This window comes from Sebastes umbrosus, chromosome 2 (genome assembly GCF_015220745.1).
Source record: "Sebastes umbrosus isolate fSebUmb1 chromosome 2, fSebUmb1.pri, whole genome shotgun sequence".
Classification (NCBI taxonomy): domain Eukaryota; kingdom Metazoa; phylum Chordata; class Actinopteri; order Perciformes; family Sebastidae; genus Sebastes; species Sebastes umbrosus.
Genome location: NC_051270.1, coordinates 4,044,559 through 4,065,672, shown reverse-complemented (window position 1 = coordinate 4,065,672; position 21,114 = coordinate 4,044,559). Strand labels below are relative to the sequence as shown.

Here is a 21,114-nt window from a genome sequence, read left to right as displayed (position 1 = left end):
TTATTCAGTGATTTTAGGGGAAGAAATATTTTTGTTGCACTTTTACATTTAAATAACCAGCGTTGCTTTCTCTTCCATGTTGGGCTACATTTCTGCTAATGTACAAATCTTTGCATCAAAATAAGACTGGTCCTTATTCACACAGTGCATCTCCTGGAAGCAAAATAAAACTGTACCAAAATATTTAGGCTCAGGAGTTGTCCATGTTTTCGTCTTACAACTTTAACCCTGTCACAGTGTGTTTTCACTTCATCAAAGTTAATGTCTTATTCAACGTTCGATTGTACTTAGCTCCACCCTCTCGTGTCACTTCTGGTTGCAAAAGAACCAAGATGGAAACGGCAAAAAAACAAGACGGCGATGGCCACAAACCAAGAGGACGAGTGCCACAAACCCATCGGGTGACTAAAAACCAAGAGAGCAACGGCCAAAAACCAAGATGGCGACGGACAAAAAAACAAGTTGGCGATGGCCAAAAACGGCAGTCCACAAACCAAAGGGCACTCCACCCTCTCGTGTCACTTTTGGTTGCAAAAAAACAAGATGGAAACGGCAAAAAAACAAGACGGCGATGGACTAAAACCAAGCTGAACTCAAGGCTTCAAAACGGCAGTCCACAAACCAATGGGTGACGTCACGGTGACGTCATGGTGACTACGTCCACTCCTTATATCCAGTCTATGGGCATGACGGCTCCCCAACAGTGAAGCCAAAACCGAGCACGCATTTTAACGTCAATATCGCAGTCAATCATGTTCATTTAATTGCAGGAAGCCAAAATCGTGATCACGATTAATACTCAATTAATCATGCAGCCCGACTACAGACAAACCCAACCAACTACTAATGATGAATTTGTTCAGTGACAACCAATCTGCTGCTTTTAATGAATGGCCTAAGGAGGGATGAGAACCCAGAGGGAGTATATCGTTGCTACGGAGACAGTTAAGGTGATGGAAGGTCGCTACCTGAACTTGATCCGTGGTCATGAAGAGTATCAGCGTAACACTAACAGGCATGCTGCTTGAATGAAAATGCAAAACTATTTCAGACTGACTCTGGATCCTGTCAGCTCGACAGACACTAACTGCATCTCTAACAGGAGTCATGGCTGGAAATAAGAAAGAAAATAATGCATCGTGGTGGTGTTGGTTTTTTTGTAGGGCTCAAACTGAGTTTACTTTCATTATTGTTTAATCTGCAAATTATGTTCTCCATTATAGGATAATCAGTCAATTGTTTGGTCTATAAAAAAATAAAAATATTCAGAAATATTCCTAAAACCAGCCCACATGTAGAAGCTGGAGCCAGTCGCATTTTGCTTAAAAATATTTTAAATATTCAAACAACTAATTGATTATCAAAATGTTTAATTAATTTTCTCTCAATCGACTTATTTATCTATTTATTTAACTTTGATTCAGTCCTGGTACCTGGTGCTCATATTTAATGTAGCTTCTATTGCTGTTTTATGTGACTGTGCTTTAATATGTCCTGCCTGGATGAGATGTTGTTTTAATGTACACTTTTAATAGCAGTTTTTGCACATGCAAACCAAGGACAAATTTCTGCCTTTTGCATGCAAAAAGCAAAAAATAAAGTATTTTCTATTATATTCTATTATTTTAATTGTTTTATTTTTTAATCTTTCTCTAAAAAAATGTACTAATCACAGATTAGATAATAATAATAATGGTTACCACTAGGGCTGTGTATTGCCACGAATCTGGGGATACGATATGCATAACAATACAGGGGTTACGATTCAATATATCTTGATATATTGCGATACAGGTGATATATTGCGATTTTTTAAATATAATTTTAGGAAAGTCATTTTTAGAAAGCCATATGCATAAAATCATAATCAAATTTTCTTAACTTTTTTATGCAATCAGAACAGTAGGATCTGCATTTGCATTTATCAGTCTATGTAACATCCAACATCATAGCACTACTTTGAGAGGCAACTGAGAGGACGCATATCTTTCCCAATGAAAACAAATATTGACTGAGTCAATCTTTGTAAACTATTAATTAAAAAACGTTTTTGAGAATCAATATCACAAAACATTATATTGACATATTCGATATTCTCTTACACCCCTAGATACCACCACAGCAAAATAGTCCTCTAGGTTTCTGAAGAAAATATCTGATTAAATATTTTGTTTCATTTTTTTATATATAATAAAATATGCTATAATTGAGCAGCAATATCACAGCAACTTATAGAAACTTCTAGTGTGGAGAAGCAGAAGAGCTCACTGCTGAAACGTACTTCATAAAGTGACTATATGCCAGAAAACTCATGAATATGACAGCAATATAGTGCAATATAGAGAATGAACAATATGCAGGTGAAGTGTCACCTCCAGCAGTATTAATCACACTGAGCATCACAGGTATAGAAACACACATGAACTCATCCCTCAGTGCGTCTTACCTGTGAACTCTCCTGTGCTGCCTGCTGACCTTCCTCCTCCTGCTGCAGCGGCTCCTCCAGCTCCTCTCTGCGGCTCCTCCAGCTCCTCTCTGCGGCTCCTCCAGCTCCTCTCTGCGGCTCCTCCAGCTCCTCTCTGCCGCCTCCAGCTGCAGCAGACGCCGCAGTAAAATCCAACCGGACCGCTGTGAGGAGGAAGAGACGCTGCCAGTCAGTCTGTTGACGCACGGAGGGTTTGTTATGTACGCAGCAGCTGATGCGTCTCACTGCACCTCTCCACCTCTCTCCACCTCTCCTCTCTCTCTCTCTCTCTGTACGGATGTGTCTGCGTCGCTGATGATCCGTACCGTACCGAGCCGTACCGGAGCGGACAGCAGCCCGACAGGACAACACACACACACAATGACAGAACACGCCCAGCCGGCCAGCCACGCTCCAGCAGGACCCGCCTCCTACCGTAATACTCAGTAGAGAGACTCAGTTAGTGCATGAGCCAGGAGGTTGGTGGTGCCAGTTTGGAGGAACCAAGTCTCATGGTGATATATATATATATATATATATTTTTTTTCTTTCTTTTTTTCTTTCTTTATTTGTTTATGTATTTATTTATTTTTTATTTATTTTTTATTTTTTATTTCTTTAATTTATTTTTCTCTCCATTTTTTTTATTCATATTTCATTTTATTTTATTTTGTTATGAGGAAAAGGAAAAGGGAAGGAAGAAAAAAGGGAGGAAAAAAAACAAAACTCCTGGCTTTTTTTAAAGTTTTCTTTCTTTCTTTCTTTCTTTATTTATTTGTTTATTTATTTATTTATTTATTTATTTATTTTTCTTTCTTTAATTTATTTTCTTTCCATTTTGTTTTATCCATATTTCATTTTATTTTATTTTGTTATGAGGAAAAGGAAGAAAAGAAAAAAATAAAAATAAAGAAAAAAATAACTCCTCAACTGGCCGGGCCATGATGCCTCAACACCAACTGGGCTCCTCCTCCATCTCCTCTCTCCTCCCTCCAACGACTTCCTATGGATAGAAAAGGGCAGAAGCCCTGAGCTATCAAACCAGGCTCATGAATTTACGAATTTACGAAAAATTTTACGAGGATTTTTATTAAAGGTCTATGTCCCCTTGTGTTGGAAAATGCATGACAGCATTGCAGCAATGGTAGCTTTCTATGTGATATCACTCCTTTTTTCATCCCTCCATCATTACAATTGTTCCATCTTTTTTTTCACCATTTTACACATAGATCCAGAATAAAGGAGGTTAACCAACACACAATATCATGAAGTCATATATCATTGAAAAGCTTAGACAATAATCTATCTATTTTGACTAGTGCGACTCAAACTATTTTTGCCACTTTTGAGTTGGGGATGTCATTACGGATATCCACAATTCCGTTTGGGATATCCATAATTCCAGTTTCAGATATCTACAATTTATTCTGACTAGTCTTAATTCCAGTTCAAACTCCTCTAGCATCAGTTTTGGACGTGTCAAGGACGGCCTATCAGTTTCCGCTCGTTATATGCATAGTGTCTTTTCAAAATAAACTTCTGTGTTCACAGGAAATGTATAGTTTCCGCTTGTGTCTTTTCAAAATAAACTTCCAACGTAGGTTTACTTTGTTTTTAGGTTTACTTGGTTAGGTTTAGGAAAAGATCATAGTTTGGGTTAAAATACGTATGTATCTAAATTCATAAAATAAGTATGCTTACTTGCGTACTTAACTAATGCCAGTTAGTAAGTAAGGTAAAATAAGTAAAATAGGTCAATGTCGACTTAGTTTCTCTCGGAACATGAACAGCAGCCTCCTGAGTGAAAGTCCTGTGTTTGTTTGACCCATCCATATTTGACGAGTTGGGAGAGAGAACAGATTGCTTGGGTAGATCTTTGTGAAACACAACGGTCTCAGCACACACAACAATCTCCATTTAACTGCCCTGAGACCTCCGGTTTGTCATTTCAGATTGAGTCCACTTGAAAGTGTCAGTGTGGAAAAAAGACACATGCATAAAGCGTGGCTGCTGGAATAATAGAGGCGGTGTACGACGGTGACGATAGAATACAATTCATGTAATTTCAACCATTGTGATCCAACCACATAACAGGTTATTATGGCGTTCCATTAGCCTACATGAGGAGGTCAGAGGAGCTCACACATCAATCTGTGTGGCGACAGTACAGTTTCACTAATAGACGGTTTGAATGGGGTCAACTGTGAGACTCAGGGGAGCTGTACCAGTTACTATCAGAATGATAGATGAACACGCCGCTCTCCTTCTCGCTCTGTTCACCGAGAAATGCTGATTGGGGAGCTTTCGGGGTGTCGCATCGGTGCGTTACCTTGGATATGCTGGATAAGAGCACCAACACCATCAGTCACCCTGACAGCCAATCAATCAGCCAGCCAATCAGGTGAGAGTATGAGTGGGGGAAAAAAATGGCATGACGCTTGGTGGTGCTGAAAGTGTGCACACCTGCTGTGCACCGAGCAGCTCAGGTCTGTCACTATCAAGGTTTCATCCTTTACAACAGGCCAATTAGGCAACGTTTCAGCTCATGTTGGTCTGCTCCGACAGAGGTAGACAAAAATAACACGACTTGATTTTTTTTTCAGACTGTTTAACGTGACAGTTTCACCGTTTTGTTGACTGATGCTCCCAAAGTTCAGCCCCAGAGCTCCAGCCTCTGTGGAGTTGTGGTAGTTGTCTCTTTGAAAACTCATACATCAGTTTTTCTTGCTCCAGACAGGACCCTTTATAGCTGACAAATGCTGCTAACTGTGACCGAACGTGATGTTATAGCAGTGCTCTCCCCTGTGATGAAGTTAGAGTTAGAGCCCTTCTGCATCAGGTGTTCACATTACTTTCCCCTCCTCATGTATATTGCATCATTACTTAATGATAGCATCCTATAAAGCATTTAGACCAGGGAACGTTACAATATCAATATGCTTTTCATCAAAGGGTCGGCATTAAAAGATGGGAACATATCATGAAAAACTCACTTTTTCAGTGCATTTGAGTATCTGGAGTTCCTACCAACCCACAAGCTGTGAAATAAGCATCCCGTTCGCACGAAAAGGCGTATAAATGCCACGATAACCACAAGACGGCAGATATGAAACAGAAAAAACCTAAAGAATCCATTTCTACCAACCATGTCATGCTAGCTTGTCGTGAAAGAGGCTAAATAACGCTCCAAAGTTGCGTTAAATTTTAGCGAGGAAAAACTGGCATGGTCATTTTCAAAGGGGTCCCTTGACCTCTGACCTCAAGATATGTGAATGTAAATGGGTTCTATGGGTACCCACGAGTCTCCCCTTTACAGACATGCCCACTTTATGATAATCACATGCAGTTTTTTTTCATGCAGTATAAATGTGTTATTTTCTCATATTCTAAAATGGTGTATTTGAATATTTCTGCATACTGGGGTCCCTAAACAGTCTGGAATTACATAAATGGGTATCACTGTAAAGCTGAGACTCTTGTGGATCCAATGAGCCCAACTGTATTCATGTGTGATGATGTTAGTCCCCATAGGAGCCATTTCATTGTAGTGAGACCTTTTTTTGAAACTTGACCTGTGGTAACCTCTAGGATAATCACAGCCTCATGAAACTTTACAGGCACGAACTATAGACCTCAAGCTTTCAGAGGACGGATGGCTTTCCTAGCTAGATTGACACTAAGGGGGTTTCTGAGCAGTTTCCAGAACAGAAGTGCTCGCCATCCAATCGCCGAAAACTGCAATTCTTGCAGAAATCTCCAAATGTCAAAAGTTTTTGATACCAAATCACAGCATGGCTTTTTCTATGGTGTTCCTCAAGGTCTAGGTGTCTTAATGTGGTATTTTAGAGAGATTATTGATCATTTTTATCAATTCTCCAGTGGTAAAAAAAGGGTTAAATTTAGCACCAAATCTGTGTAACAAATGGTATCAACACAAAAATTGCTGCAACAACTTATGAGACATAATAGAGCATGGGAATGACCATCATATACTTCTATCATGTTATAAACCCTTATACACTTTTACAATTAATTTTAAATAATTCTTCATTCATATTTATTTCTGATTTATGACTAGAACAATTTGAAACACAGTGCTGAGCAGCATCTCAAATTAATCTTCAGGTTCTCAGCTTTCAGATGATGTACACCACTTCTATGTGACATCTACTGTTGACCTGCTATCTCCCCTAAAAAAGACAAAAAGGGTCTATTGTGGGTCTCAGAGGGTTAAATGTGAAGGGTGCTGTATTACAAGAGTTACGGTAGGGTTAATAACAAACCATCATCTCTACAGTACTGGGTGTGTGTGTGTGTATACATGCACGCTCAATGCATGTGTGTCCCCCAGGTGTCTGTTGAACTGTATAGTGATGACACAGTGGAAACTTCACACACACAACCCGACACTGTATCACTCTCTGTATCCCCCCCTCCCCTCTCTCTCACACACACACACACACACACACACACACACACACACACACACACAGAGAGAGAGCTTGGCATCGGGACTCCTTGGCACCTAAGATGTAGGAAGTGAAGCGCAACAGAGCAGCCGAGTCTTACAAGTATATAGAGGAAACAGACAAAACAACCCCCCAAACACCCAACACCCTCCCACACACAAACACACACACGCACACACACACACACACACACACACACACACACACACAAACACACAGTTTCAACCATGAACTTAATACCCAGAAACAAATTCAAATATGAAAACGCTGTATCAGCTAATGCCGGCTTGACTGTCCCTCAGAGTTTATGGTATAAAGAGAGAAACAGAGGAGCGTGTGTGTGTGCGTGTATGTGTGTGTGTTGTGCGTGTGCGTGTGTATGTGTGTGTATATGTGTGTGTATATGTGCTTGAGAGAGAGAGGTTTGGTGCCAGTGAGCTGATAAGGGCGTGATAGTACTGACACAGTGAGGCGCATGGGACAAAACACAGATATGAAGACTCGCACTGACAGGCCTCTAGAACACACGCTATGCACACACAAAAATGCACACAAACATGGACTCACACACACACACACACACACACAGTGAACAGACTGTAGGGGTAAATGTTTACACTCTCTTATTTATTACATGACATATGTTCCTTCTACGCCGGCGCTGCGGTGCTATCAAACGAGTCTGTTTTAGTGTATGTCACTACCAGTGGTGCATCATGTGTGTGTGTGTGTGTGTGTGTGTGTTTGTGGCTGATGTAGAACGTTCATAAATGGGTGTAATGGGCTCCATATGGTGAAGTCGGAGAGCTGGAGCAGAGTGTGTCTGGGAGAAATATCACCCCTGTCTCCACCTTTCACACACCGCTGAGCTAATACGCACGCACACATACACACACACACACGCACACACACGCACACACACACAACTTCCTGTTGGGATAAAGATGCTGTTTCTCCAGACGGTGTTTGTGTGTTATTGCAGCGTGTTGTCAAATGGAAATGATTAGAAGGAAAAACACAAAATTATCACTGGTGTGATGAGGAAACGAGGAGAGAAACGGAGAGGAGCAGAAGAAAGGCTAAATATTGAAAAAATAAATAAATAATAATAAATAAATAAATCAAACATGATGCATTTTTGTGGATTAAACTACAAAAACAGAAGCTCCACCTTAACCAGCTATAATACAACTGTAAAATGCTAAATACATATTAAATAATGCATCAGTAATAATTATCCAATAATATACTGTAATAGTATAACAGTATTTTATTCTGCATTATGAAAACTTACTTATGAATACGTACATTTTGCCCGAAATACTATTTTTTTAACTTAAAGGTGATACAAATGTGAGATTGGGAGCATTCTTATTGCCTCCGCACGGCTCTCAACATGGCAACAGCTGAGCCAGCGGCTCATAGCTAACCATTTCCTTGGCATCGGAAACCAACGCACGGAGGCACCCTACAGTATGTGACGAACCAGGCTTTCATCTAACTCCAATGTAAACCTGCTTGTGGTATTATTTGTCGGAGCAAGTGACGTAGTATTAACCCCCTGAGACCCGGCAGCCATGTTGATATCAGTTGAGGAAATACCAAGCACCGCCCACCAGCCGGAGCAAACCTTCTCATTTTACAGCTAAACAGTACACTACGAGATGTTTCTGAAAATATTTGAGGTGAGAAATAGGCATTACAGTACAGAATATTCATATTTGATCAGCGCTGCCTAGTTTGATCTTTTGATTGGAGTTTGCGAGTGATTGACAGCTTCCTCCGTTGGATGAACAGCCAATAGGAACACTTTCTCTCTCTGAAATGACCTGTGATTGGCCAAAGTCTCCCGTCACGAGCTAGATGATCTAAAGCCTGAAAACAGAGCCATGAGGAGGAGCAGAAGTCTAGTTTTCTCTCAGAACACTTGAATTACAATATGCTGAAAGGTTATTATGGAATTGTTGCCCAATGATGCCAAAAGTATTCTGCCTACTGCAGCTTTAAAGTTTGAGGTATGACATTTCAAAGCAGGTCACCTTCAGTTGTGTCTTAAAGCAGATGAGACATAAAGTCTGGATCTGTAAATTATCTCAAACATTACCTCTTACTCTGCATTCCCTTTCTCTGGGAAAACAAATGACACCAATAAACACACACCCAAACACAGAAAATTTAAATAATAACAACCATAAAGTAGCACGGAGGGTGATTTGTATTAAAATGCGGCATCTCATTAGCAAGGTTATTTCAGAGTTAGCTCTCTTTATTTAAACGCCTGCCGAACAAAAGCCTCCATTCAGCACAGGCACTCCTCCAGCCCACAGCTAATGGATTGTAATCTAAATAGAACACACACACACACACACACACACACACACACACACACAGTATTTCAGTCCTACCTTGTTATACGCACACACAGCAGAATAAGAAACTGTTCCACGCCTGGGAAATGCCCAGTATATTATGATGCTGTCTCTCACCGTGACTCACAGTGTTGATGAATCAAGGAGTTAAAGGGATTGTTCAGGTGTTTTGAAGTGGGGTTGTATGAGGTACTTCTCCATAGTCAGTGTATTACCTACAGTAGATGACGGTCAGCATGCTCCCAGCTTTTAGAAATTAGGAAAGGGTTAAATCTCTACGAGGCAACTGGAAATGGCAAAAAAACCCAACCTTAAATTCTAAATGGCCGACTTCCTGTTGGGTTTACGGTATACCTCCAGGAGGCTTGTTTTAACGTCTCAACATGTTACATATACCTACCAAACTTCATACATCTGGGTGAAACGTGTCGCCGGGGCTACTCAATAGGGGGCGCCATCGAGTCAATTTGCCACACCTATATGCTTAACCCATAAAATATATAAATTTTCACCACTTCTGATTCATGTGCAAAGTGTTGTTTGTTTCTGAGCATGTTTAAACCCTCAAAAATGTGATTCACTTCAGAGAATAATAATAATAAACATAGTGATTTCAATTGGGCCTCGCCGACCCCTCGTCAGTATTCGAGCCCTAATGACATTGTAAGTGATTTGCTCACAACAATGCTGTTGCAGTTGCTACTCGAATGTAAATTTATATACAGTATATATGACAAAATACAGCAATGTTAATTCTGTTATTAATTTGTTTATTTTTTTCTATTATAAAACAACAAAAAGAACCGTTAAGAATACCGTTAAGAATACCGTTAAGAGTACCGTTAAGAGTACCGTTAAGAATACCGTTAAGAGTACCGTTAAGAGTACCGTTAAGAATACCGTTAAGAGTACCGTTAAGGCTGAAGTGGGCGAGATTGGAGCAAATATGATTAAAAAAAGTTATTTTTATAAAACGGTTGCTATATCATGACAGTAGAACATGAAACAGGTAACCTGAAAAGAATCATGTGTCCTCTGTGTCCTCCGGTGTCCTGCGGTGTCCTCTAGTGCTCCTAATGGCATCTGCAAGATTTCACAGACCAGAGGAAAACAAGCAGTCAGAGCTGATCTGGTCTGCTGTCCATAAGAGCCAGCTGTCAATCAATCTCAAACTAGGCAGCGCTGATCAAATATGAATCAATATTCTGTTACGTTAATGTCTATTTCTCTCCTCAGATGTTTTCAGAATCATCTTGTAGTGCACGGTTTAGCTGTAAAAGGACAAAGTTTGTGACGCTGCCGCTGCCATTGTGAAATCTGGTGAAGGAACGCCAAGTTCTGGTCACATGACCGGAGCACAGCCAATAGGAACGCTCTCTGAATGAAATGACCTGTGATTAGTCAAAGTCTCCTGTTACAGGCTAGATTTTCTAAAGCCTGAAAACAGAGCCATGAGGAGGAGCAGAAGTCTAGTTTTCTCTCAGAACACTTGAATTACATGAAAGGTTATTGTGGAATTTTTGCCCAATGATGCCAAAAATATACTGCCTACTGCCACTTTAAGAGTACCGTTAAACTCTTAACGATATCTTTCCCTTAGAAAAATGCTTCCTTGATGTTGAAAGATGGCTTCGCTGGTTGAGTGGATGCATTCAGGTGCAAACACATCAGCTCGCACATCATCATAGGGTCAGCCAACCAGACTGGAGAGTAAAATAAACTGTGCACAGTTTCATTCCTCCACATTGACTCATTTAGGGAAATATTGCCGAGCATGTGCTTTTGTAAATGGAAAGCAGAGAGAGATATAGATTCCAGGAGCACTGTTGGATATCAATCCTATTTATATCAGCAGCCATGCCAATTCAATCCACCAAGAGATTAGTTGTGTTTGCGATATTTGTTTGTATAGTCAATTCTTCTTTCCACACATTCACTGGTCCGTCACCTCCTCCCTCCCTCCCTCCTCCGTTATGCATTCTCTCAGTCTTTACATCCACAGTAAAAGGCCCTCAATGAAAGACTTTACTGCTAAAAGGTTTGCTTCTCTCTTGACTAGCATTTATTCCAACAGTGAATAAATGCTTAATGGTTAAAAGGTGAAAATGTGGCCTATCAATGCTCATAGGGCCTCACTGCATTACTGTCTGATTTGTGCAATAACACCGTGTTTGTCTTAATCATTGCTCATCATTGAAAGCTTGTCTGGCTCAGTCCAGTGGGGAATGTTTTTTTGGCATCCAGAGGAGGTACAGTAAAAGTTTATTTTCTGCATAGACAATTTCAGGTGACTGGCAGTTTTGGAGCACTTCCAACGCTCGGAGGGCATGAAACTCTACAGGTTGAGTCCTCAGCACAAAAGATGAGCAACTCTATTAGCAAAGATGGGTTCTTTGATCAAAAGGGGAAGGTGTAAGCCCGTGTACATAAAAACATAAGGTGAGACTACGACTCCCGAGGTTCATTTAGGTGAGAAACATCCAATCAGAGTGTAAAAATGATGTATCGTGTGCAGAAAATGACACTCTTTAGCAGAGGGATGATACAATCTGCAGCTCAAAAGAGTTTGGTGTTGGTTTTAGGGCTGGGATGATACCAATGCTCCCGATTTGATATTATCACGATACTTGGGTGCTGATTTGATATGTATTGCAATTCGATATTATGAATTATTGCGATTTTCGTTAACTTTTTTAACACTAGACCATTGGAAAAAGTTGAATCATACGCCTAAAGGGACTTTTACTTTGGAAAATATCTAAATTAATACAGTAAAAATGTTTGATTTTCAGCATGTATGTAGTCAGAGATGTCCTGAAATCAAATATATCAGTCATTGTCAGCCATTATTTATTCCATTTTTTCCAGCAACCCAAAAATCAAAGAATAAAGACATTTCCCTCACAATTTAGTGGTATTTTCTATTTAATTTATAAGGGACATGTAATGTTTTATACTTCTGGTGAATATAATCAAATCAATCTTATTTCGATATATGTATTTTGTATATTTCTTAACACCTTATTTTGAAAACCGGACGTAGTCACACGTGTATACTTCCGCTAACTTCTCCAAGTCCTTCTCTAGCTCTCCCGTCAGCTCCGTTCTCTTTATACATCCATGGTCAGCTCCATCAGGCCGTTTGAATGCATTTAACATAAATGTCAGTATATGGGTGCTCTACAGTTGTAGCTTTGGCCCATTTGACCAAGGAGATAAGAGTGGCGGCTGGCTTGACCGCACGTTACCACATTACGATAACGTTTCCTGTCTATGACAGAGTTAGCATGCAGCTTTAGCCGTGATGTCTAGCTCTGCTTTTCCTGGCCATGTGTGAAACCCAAAGTGTTTCCATACTTTATTGTATGTGTCTTGTTTTGGTTCGCTGCAGCTGCAGTTTGTTTTGGTTGAAGGATACAAGACTGATAGGACGTCACGTGACTCAGACTACAACAATAAATGCGGTAACTTCCTTCTTCCTCAATCAATCGATCAATCAATCAATCAATACTTTAATTGCCATGTCAACCCACAGTTGATTGAAGACCTCTGCATGGACTCAAATTAATCAAATGTATCGATTCTGGCATTACAAAAATTGATTTCAAAATCTAGAGCGTGTGTGTACATGGGAAGTGAGTGGTGAAGCAAGAGAGAGAGAGAGGCGGCAAATGTGTGTGAGCGAACAAGTGAGCTAGTGTATGTATGTAGATATAAACAGCTTATTTTAAGTTACCAAACACACAAAAAATCTTAGTTTCAGGTGATTATACACTTAAAAATACATACTTATACTGTTCTGCCAACAGATGAATGTTACGCACTGGTCCTTTAAAATGGTGAAATATTTCTCGTCTGAAAAATAGGACTTAGACTTGAGTCTCTGTTTGCCCCTCTGCAACTGTAGACTGAAATGATCCTACAGGACATAAGGAGGCAGACTTTTGGATTCACACTCTTGAATTATGCTGCACAAGCTGTTTGCACTAATTTGATGGATATTTAATGTTTTTTTTGGTGGCTGCGGGAAGATGGCCCTCTTAACTTCAATAGTTAGAGATGGAAGATGAAATCATGGGTATAAACTCACTGTTTTTATTGGTCCAACCACTTCAAAGGAATTTCATTTGACATGCAGGGAGTAGATAATGACTGCATTTTTATTTTGAGGTGTACTGTACTTTTGGACAGTTTTTTGCAGCGTAGGCAAAAGTGGCTGATAAAACTGAAGCCTTACAGACATCATCCTGTCCCCGACACCGCATGGAGCAGAGAACTGATTCAGCATCTTCTAATCCTCACATTCCTCTCTCCCAGAACACCAATAGGTACTTTTAGATGGAACCATCATACCTTGGAATAAGATAAAAATAAAATAAAATCACTGCAAAATTCTCCGAAGAACTGGAGACAAAATCTTTCTGGTGACAACCCTGAAATATTATATCCGAGACATCAGTGCTGCTGGTGAATTACCAAAAGGCTTACAGAGATAAAACTGTTGTCCCTGAGGATGATGACAGATGTTGACCATTATTGACCAGCTAGTGGGTCCTCACATCTCAGAAAACAGAAAAAATCATTAAAAAAAAAACAAGAAACTACTAAACAACATTTGGTGACAATATTCAGCTATAGCTACAACAGAAATTATAACAGTTGTGAGCTTGTCATCCAACATTACCCCTGTTTGACCAGCCGATTAGAGTGTTATCAGTCGCTATAAGCACCATAGATGTGGGTCAGTAGGGGCCAACTACACCTACTAGTAGGTTTTATCATCTATTCACATGAGAGATCACTGAAAGAAGGTATAAAATAACACGACAGCGACCTCTAGCGACCGTAGTAACTATGACAGGAGCAGAAGTGGAAATGAGGCACTGTAGTGTGAAATTCTCGCTTCCTGATCGAAACCAACAATGTGTAGTTGTCTTTGTGTTCGTAGTTATTTGAACCCAAAACACAGTGTTTTTCCCTAAACCTGACTATTTGTTTTTTAACTTAAACCTAAAGAAATCGTAGTTTTGTTGCCTAAACCTGAAGAAGTTGAAGTTTTATTGCCTAAACCTAAAGAAGTTGAAGTTTTGTTTCCTAAACCTAAAGAAGCCTTCTTGTTTGTGTTCAAAACGTGACGTTTCATTCAGTTTACATGTTAGAAAGTATTGCTTTTAAGTTTCACTTTCACTTTTAAAACGTAGTAGGCCTCTAATGACCCACATCTACGGTGCTTATAGCGACTGATAACACCTATTTAATGGCCTGATAACAGTCGAATCAGGTGGTTTGACACTAAATACATCATCTACCCCGAGTTCACACGAGTGAGCTCCCAAAGCATCCTGGGTAAAATGCGCAAGTCCGGACAAGTAGTGCGCCTGCGTAAGCATGAGACGGTAGTGGAGTAAGAGTTTTAAATAGTAAGATTTTGGCGTAAATGCATGTGTTTGGGAAGTAATGAGTAGGTGAAAGTAGGCCGGTACGATCCGGTACTCCGTACCGCTAAAGATTCAGCGCCGGTACGCAGAAGGCTACCCGGAAAACCCGTCAGGATCATATTTCAACAAGAAAACACACCTGCTAACGTCAGTTCAACATACAGTTAGTTGCCTCGGCTAAGGAGGTTGTTTTTGGCTTGTTTGTTTGTACATTATACATATGCATTATGTTTCAATTTCATTAACACTGTGATAGGGCATTTGTGCTGCATTCATAAGGTGTCGGAATAATCAGAAAAATGAGTTCCCGGCTGGGAAAATTCCCGTGAATGCCCCCTCAAGTTGGAACAACAACTCAAAAACAGCTAACGTGTTGTTTAAGCAATAAAATACAACACATCTTCTTTGAAACGTCCATGTCGTTTCCACATTATGACTTAAAGCTCATGAACACACCGACAGGTGGAAATGGGACCATCCGAGGAGCACGTGAATGCACCATTGTCTGCGCTCTTCTAGGTTTCTCATAAATTGCTTCTAAATGGTTCCAGTGTCAGCAGAACTGCAGGTTTTTAATCCATGCTGGAGGGAACCCTGGTGCCTTTCCAAAACTGCTGGCAAATATCAACTTCTGCTGCGGCTGACTGTCTGATACCGAGTGCTGTGGGCCTTTTGGCAGGAAGTCGTTTCTTGCAAAAATCTCCCAAGTAAAATGACAAAATAAGTTGTGATGTTTCATGATGTTCAATTTTATTCCAACAACACAGCCAGCAGGTCAAACCAGCTGCAACTTCTGTAACATAACGGTGTGCGTACGCATCTTTACTTAAACACACACAACTGTTCAACTGCTGTTGATGACTTTAGTTGTAATGTTCTTCTAATTTAAAACAAAACAAATTGTTTGTTATTCTGTCGCACATACATTATTTAAATATATAATTTGCTATACATAATGTCATCTAATTTGTTTCTACACAGACTGTATCTGTTACTACTTGTGAGGAACTGCAAGAATATTAGCAAATGTCAACGATTAATTAAAAGCCAACGACACAGGGGTGTCTCAACACGCTGTCAGTTATGGCCCTCTAGGTAAGGTCATAATCTATCCATGACAGGATTAAGTAATGATTCACAACCTGCCCTAACGGATGCTCCTTAGTAGTGGGAATTTGAACAAAACCATTGATGAGTTTTTCTAAAAGGACTGATGTAACTTTTTAATCGTTTTTATTGCCAATGTGTGAACAGGTTGTAACATAACCTAAAAAAATAAGACCTGACTTTCTGGGTTTCCTCTATCAGTCTGTATAGACTGCTTTTAACGTGAAGAACGCAGGACTTTTTTTTTCCGGGAAAATCCAACGGATGGAACGTCAATTGTGCTCGCGAGTGCCCTAGGCGTAGCTAATGTTCGGTTAGAAATGGTGTCAACAAACGCCAACAAACGACCGGCCCCCACCACAACTCAGACTCCAACACAAACTCCACAAAAGCACAAAAAAAAAAAAAAGTTATACCCAGTGAAGACCATCTTGCAAAACAGGAATGTGACCGTCGGCGGCGGAAAACTAGGATCAACATCGGCCTTCGATTCATGGAGGGACCTTTGATTGGTTTTGGGAATCAAAACGGACCCCGAGCTGGCAAAATTCCTATTTCAACAGGACAGGACGCTGACTGTTGTTGACTTAACAACGAACGAACGCTTTCTGATTCTTACATAGAGTCCCTTTAATGACAGGAGAGCTGCAGGTAAACTGCATCAACAGCAACAAATACAGACAAACCCAGACTGACAGCAACCCTAGTTGTGTCATTTGTACTTTACGTCTGCCAAGCCAACAGTCACAATGCCCTGGAGAAGACACTTTACTTTTGCTGTATAAACCAAAATTGAGTTTTTCCAATATTTCTCCACTTACTTGGCAAATTGCTCTCTCTCTCTCTCTCTCTCTCTCTCTCTTGCTATTATCCACGGTCTGTTAAAGGTACGCACACAAACTAATTCTTTAGTCTTTATTGTTTTTCTTGAGTTTTATCTCAATCTTTTCTGCTTTCTTCCGCCCTTTCTTCCTTTATCTCTCTAATACTGTTTAACAGAGGATGAAACTTTAATGGTCCATTTAAAAAAAGAAACTGGGTCATTGCATCAGCAAGTAATGGGATAAAACAAGAACCAAGATCAGCCAGTGATCTTCTTCCTCATTTCCAAACAAGTATAGAAGTAAAAATAAAGGTTAGGAGTGGAGGATGGAGGCAAGATATTGGCCAAACTGTCCATTTCGATTTTTAGCCATGCTACTGTAGTGGAAGTGAACGCGACGAAATGTGTGGGTGTGGCAGTTGAGAGGATGGATGGGTTTTTAGGCATTGAATAGTAGTAGTAATAGGAGCATTTACATTTTCATTGGCACCGGTGACAAGCAGAATAACTATGTAGAAATAGCCAATCTTCTCGCTGATGTTCTCGTTTACTTCCATAAGTCATATAGAAGCACCAGTATCACATTGAGATGGTTTCGTAACCATTTAAAAGTTCCTCCGAGTAACTTTGACACAGTAATTCAACATTTTTTTAAACAGTTCTTACAGAGGGGGAGATGAGATTGATTGAGAAGATACCAATCTGTGTGTTAAGAAAGGACAGCCATGGATAACGGGAATGTATTTACAGAAAAAAAAGACAAGATAAATCTACAGAGAATGTACCAAAGTGTATGTGCAGAGCGTGATATACTGAGAGGCATAAACTGAGGCAGTAAGTGTGAAGATATTGCTGGATATTTTGTACTGACAGTGCAGGTGTTGATGTTCAGTCTTGTCCTAATGCCAGCTGATGGAGCAGCTTTCCTCTCAGCTCATCAGCCATATAAATGTCCACTCTGCTAGCCAGGCCCAAGACTCCTCTTTCCCCCTCCACGCTGTGTCTTTGTCAGTAATTTTAGTGTCTGTGACAGGGGTTCTGTCTTGTGATCATAAGGGCATCTGTGTATAATTTAGTATGTGTGTATGTGTATGCGTGCAGATGATGGATGACGAGAGAGGAGGAGAGCTACTTCTGCAGCATTATATATTAAAGAGGTTCTTGGCTGCAAAGCAATATCCACTTACTGGCACTGACTGCTTTACACTCCGATCCCTCTCTCACACACTCTCTCACTCGCTTATTCTCATTGGCTTGTCTGCACTTTTCTTTCTGTCATGTCACACTGACAACTGGCACCGGCATGTACGTCATGCAAACGTCCGCAGTTAGGTTCAGGCAAGAAATCCACTTGGTTAGGGTAAGGGAAAACGTCATGGTTGGGCTTAAAATAAGCAAGTAAACTAAGTAAAACATGTACAGAAACAATTACGAAAAACACGTCACAAACGTCAACAAAAAAAAACAGTGACAAAAGTCAGTAACATTAACTTCCAAACCAATCCAATCCAAATTTATTTATAAAGCACATTAAAAAACAAGAAAAGTTGACCAAAGTGTTGTACAATTAAACAAAAAAACATAAAAACAACACAATACAACACTAAGACCAATTTAAAACCAGCAGGACATTAAAAATAATATAAGCGTTAAGACCAAGAGGAAAGGAAAAAGGATTAAAAAAGGCATCTCTCATGTCGAGCCAAAAGCCAAGGAATAAAAGGGCGTTTTGAGGTTTGATTTAAAAACAGGCAGTGTGGGGGACAGCCGAACATGTGGAGGCAGAGCGGTCCAGAGCTTTGCAGAGCTTTGGAGCTGCAACTGCAAAGGCTCGGTCACCCCTGAGCTTCAACGTAGACCTAGGGACAATCAAAAGCAGCTGGTCAGTGGATCTGTGTCCTTGATAAGAGATGTGGTTTTAAAAGGTCTGAGAGAGAAGTTGGAGCTTGCCCATTTAACGATTTATATGTTAATAATAAAATCAATCCTAAAACGTACAGGGAGCCACTGAAGAGAGGCCAGAATAGGGAAGATGTGCTGATGTTTACGTGTACCAGTTAAAATACTTACAAAATAAAACACCGGACAACAACGGTCTCAAACACGGGTCTCCTGGTTGAAAGTCCAGTGTTTGTTGGGCGTACCATAAGTGATCTTTCTCTCTTTTTATACTACGTCATTAACTCTTACCGGAACATTTATACGCAGATGCGTTAACATTGCAGTCAGTGCAGGATACATGGCGTACAAAAGACACATGGAAATCAAGAAAGGCGTACTCATCGCACACTAAACACCTTGTGCATTATCATGGCATTTACACTATATCAGATTGACGTGAGCAAAAACCAAAACAATGGTCTAAAAAAAGATAAAAGCAGAGTTGATGATAATTCTCGGAGGTTTTGCACTTTACGAGTGATCTGGTTTCACAGAAGCCTATACAGTCGATTAAAGCTACGGTCGGTAATGTTGAGAAACTAGCAAAGGTACAGTAGATTTTTAAAATGATCCAACCTAAAAACCCAGCCCTGTGATGACAACTCTTTTCCAATGAGTAGCTCATCAAAGAGTCCCCTTCCTTAACTAGACAGATCCTTCAACACACTGTAGTCAATGAATGATGGATTTATTGAGCACCACCGTTTAGTATTGACAGTATGAGAATGGAGTAAAACTGAAGTGAAGAAAGATAATAAAGGGAACAATGAGTAAGATAAGCCTCATTAATATACATTTCCATTATGCTTATTGTATGCCTCATAAAGCCTATCTGATATATCTGGCTGCTAATATAGCTGAGAGCCATTAACGGCCATTAACACATAAAAAAACATGGTCTAACCTAGCCATCCACACAAAATATAAACATTGATGTAAATATGGGCATCTTATAAAATCAATCCTAACAGACAATGCTTCTTCTAAAAGTGATTCCAAAAGAAGACGGATGTAGATGCTCTGATTAGACGACTGCCTACAGGGTTCAAAGGACAAGCAATAAAGCCAGTAGTAAAAAGAATCAGTACCACCTAGTGGCTGCAAAATTAACTGAAAGTTTATTTTTCTACGGCCAGAACAGCACTAGCTCCAAGAGAGAAAGTCACCAAGTCGTCAACACTGACAGCCCGTCCCTTCAGGCATCCCTTTAAAGACACTCCCCCAAAGTTATCATTATGAACATTAACAACGAACATGACTGTTGTTAGTACTCACAGCTGTCCAGCTAGCAGCTGGTGGAAGACTCCAGTGATGCGCAATTAGTGCACGGGCAGAGGGCACGCAGGTAGCCCATCCAGTCATTTCATTCGGGCGGAATATAACGATCGGACAGGTTTATTACAGTCCTGAGACAGCCACAGACACCAGATTTTTTGACACCAGCGTTTGATTTATTGATCGCTGTCGGGATGTAATGATACAACAAAATGACTGAAATATTACCAGCCCTAGCTTTAATTAATTCATTAAAGAGTTTTGCTTAAAGCTACCCTGTTGAATTTTTGACCACTAGTAGCGCTATGGAGAAAAGGTTTGATGAGACTTTCTGGGAAATTATGGGCCTGTAAAATAAAGCGTTAACAAAATAAATAATTATTGTGTACGACGTACGAGTATTAGGGCCACATTGAGGAAAAAAAATAAATCTGAGATTTCAAGAATAAAGTCATAATATTACGAGAATAAAGTCAGAAGTTTACGAGAAAAAAAGTCGTAATATTATGAGAATAAAGTCAAAATATAAAGTAGTAATTTTATGTGTTATTTTAGAGGGGAAATAGAGCAGCGTGCCGTTTGTGTGAAAATGAGGAATGTGGAGCATCTTGTGAAGTTATACTTTAGTTTGGGTTTCACAAATAACCAAATACTTCATCTTTTGGCACCGTATTATCATAATAAGTATCAGGACCTTGAAAAGATTGTGCAAGAAACTGTGTTTATTCTGAAGAAAGAGCCACACGGACCTGATGGGGAAACTGACTCTTTTGTGGAGGAGGAAATTACTTTTTTTCTCGGAAACGTATGACTTTATTCTCAAAATCTCCGATTTTTTTTCCCCCTCAATGTGGACCTTATACTCCGTCATAGCTGTGAACACAATTTTACACCATTTTTAACCATTTTCAGGCGCAAATGTAATCCATCCAATTAGATTTTGACAGAATCTTCCGTTAATGACAGGTAGAAAGTATGCCAACAAACTTTCACTTCTCCATCTCTTCCCTCCTCTCACCTGCCAGTTTCAAAAGGACACATGGCTTGTTTTGTTTCATTCTTTACCTCTCCAACAATTCTGGTGTTTCATTATCCTCATCCTGAGGCAGCCCCGGGGCTAAACAGCTAATGAGTGTTCACACAGTGCTGGAGACACGAGGCTAACACGCTGGGCAACAACAACACAGGGGGAGGATGTGTTTGTAGCTTATCCCATCCACTAGTCCTC

The 21,114-nt window shown here is 40.0% G+C and overlaps 1 protein-coding gene across 1 annotated transcript in view; it reads right to left on the bottom strand.

The window, feature by feature from the left end:
• The window catches only part of dok4 (docking protein 4), a 60,951-nt gene extending 58,076 nt beyond the window's left edge, over positions 1 to 2,875 (bottom strand). Inside the window, exon 1 of the mRNA XM_037758867.1 lies at positions 2,447 to 2,875. The gene's annotated coding sequence lies outside the window, so the exon portion shown is untranslated. The remainder of the gene's footprint in view (positions 1 to 2,446) is intronic.
• Between the last annotated feature and the right edge of the window lie 18,239 nt (positions 2,876 to 21,114).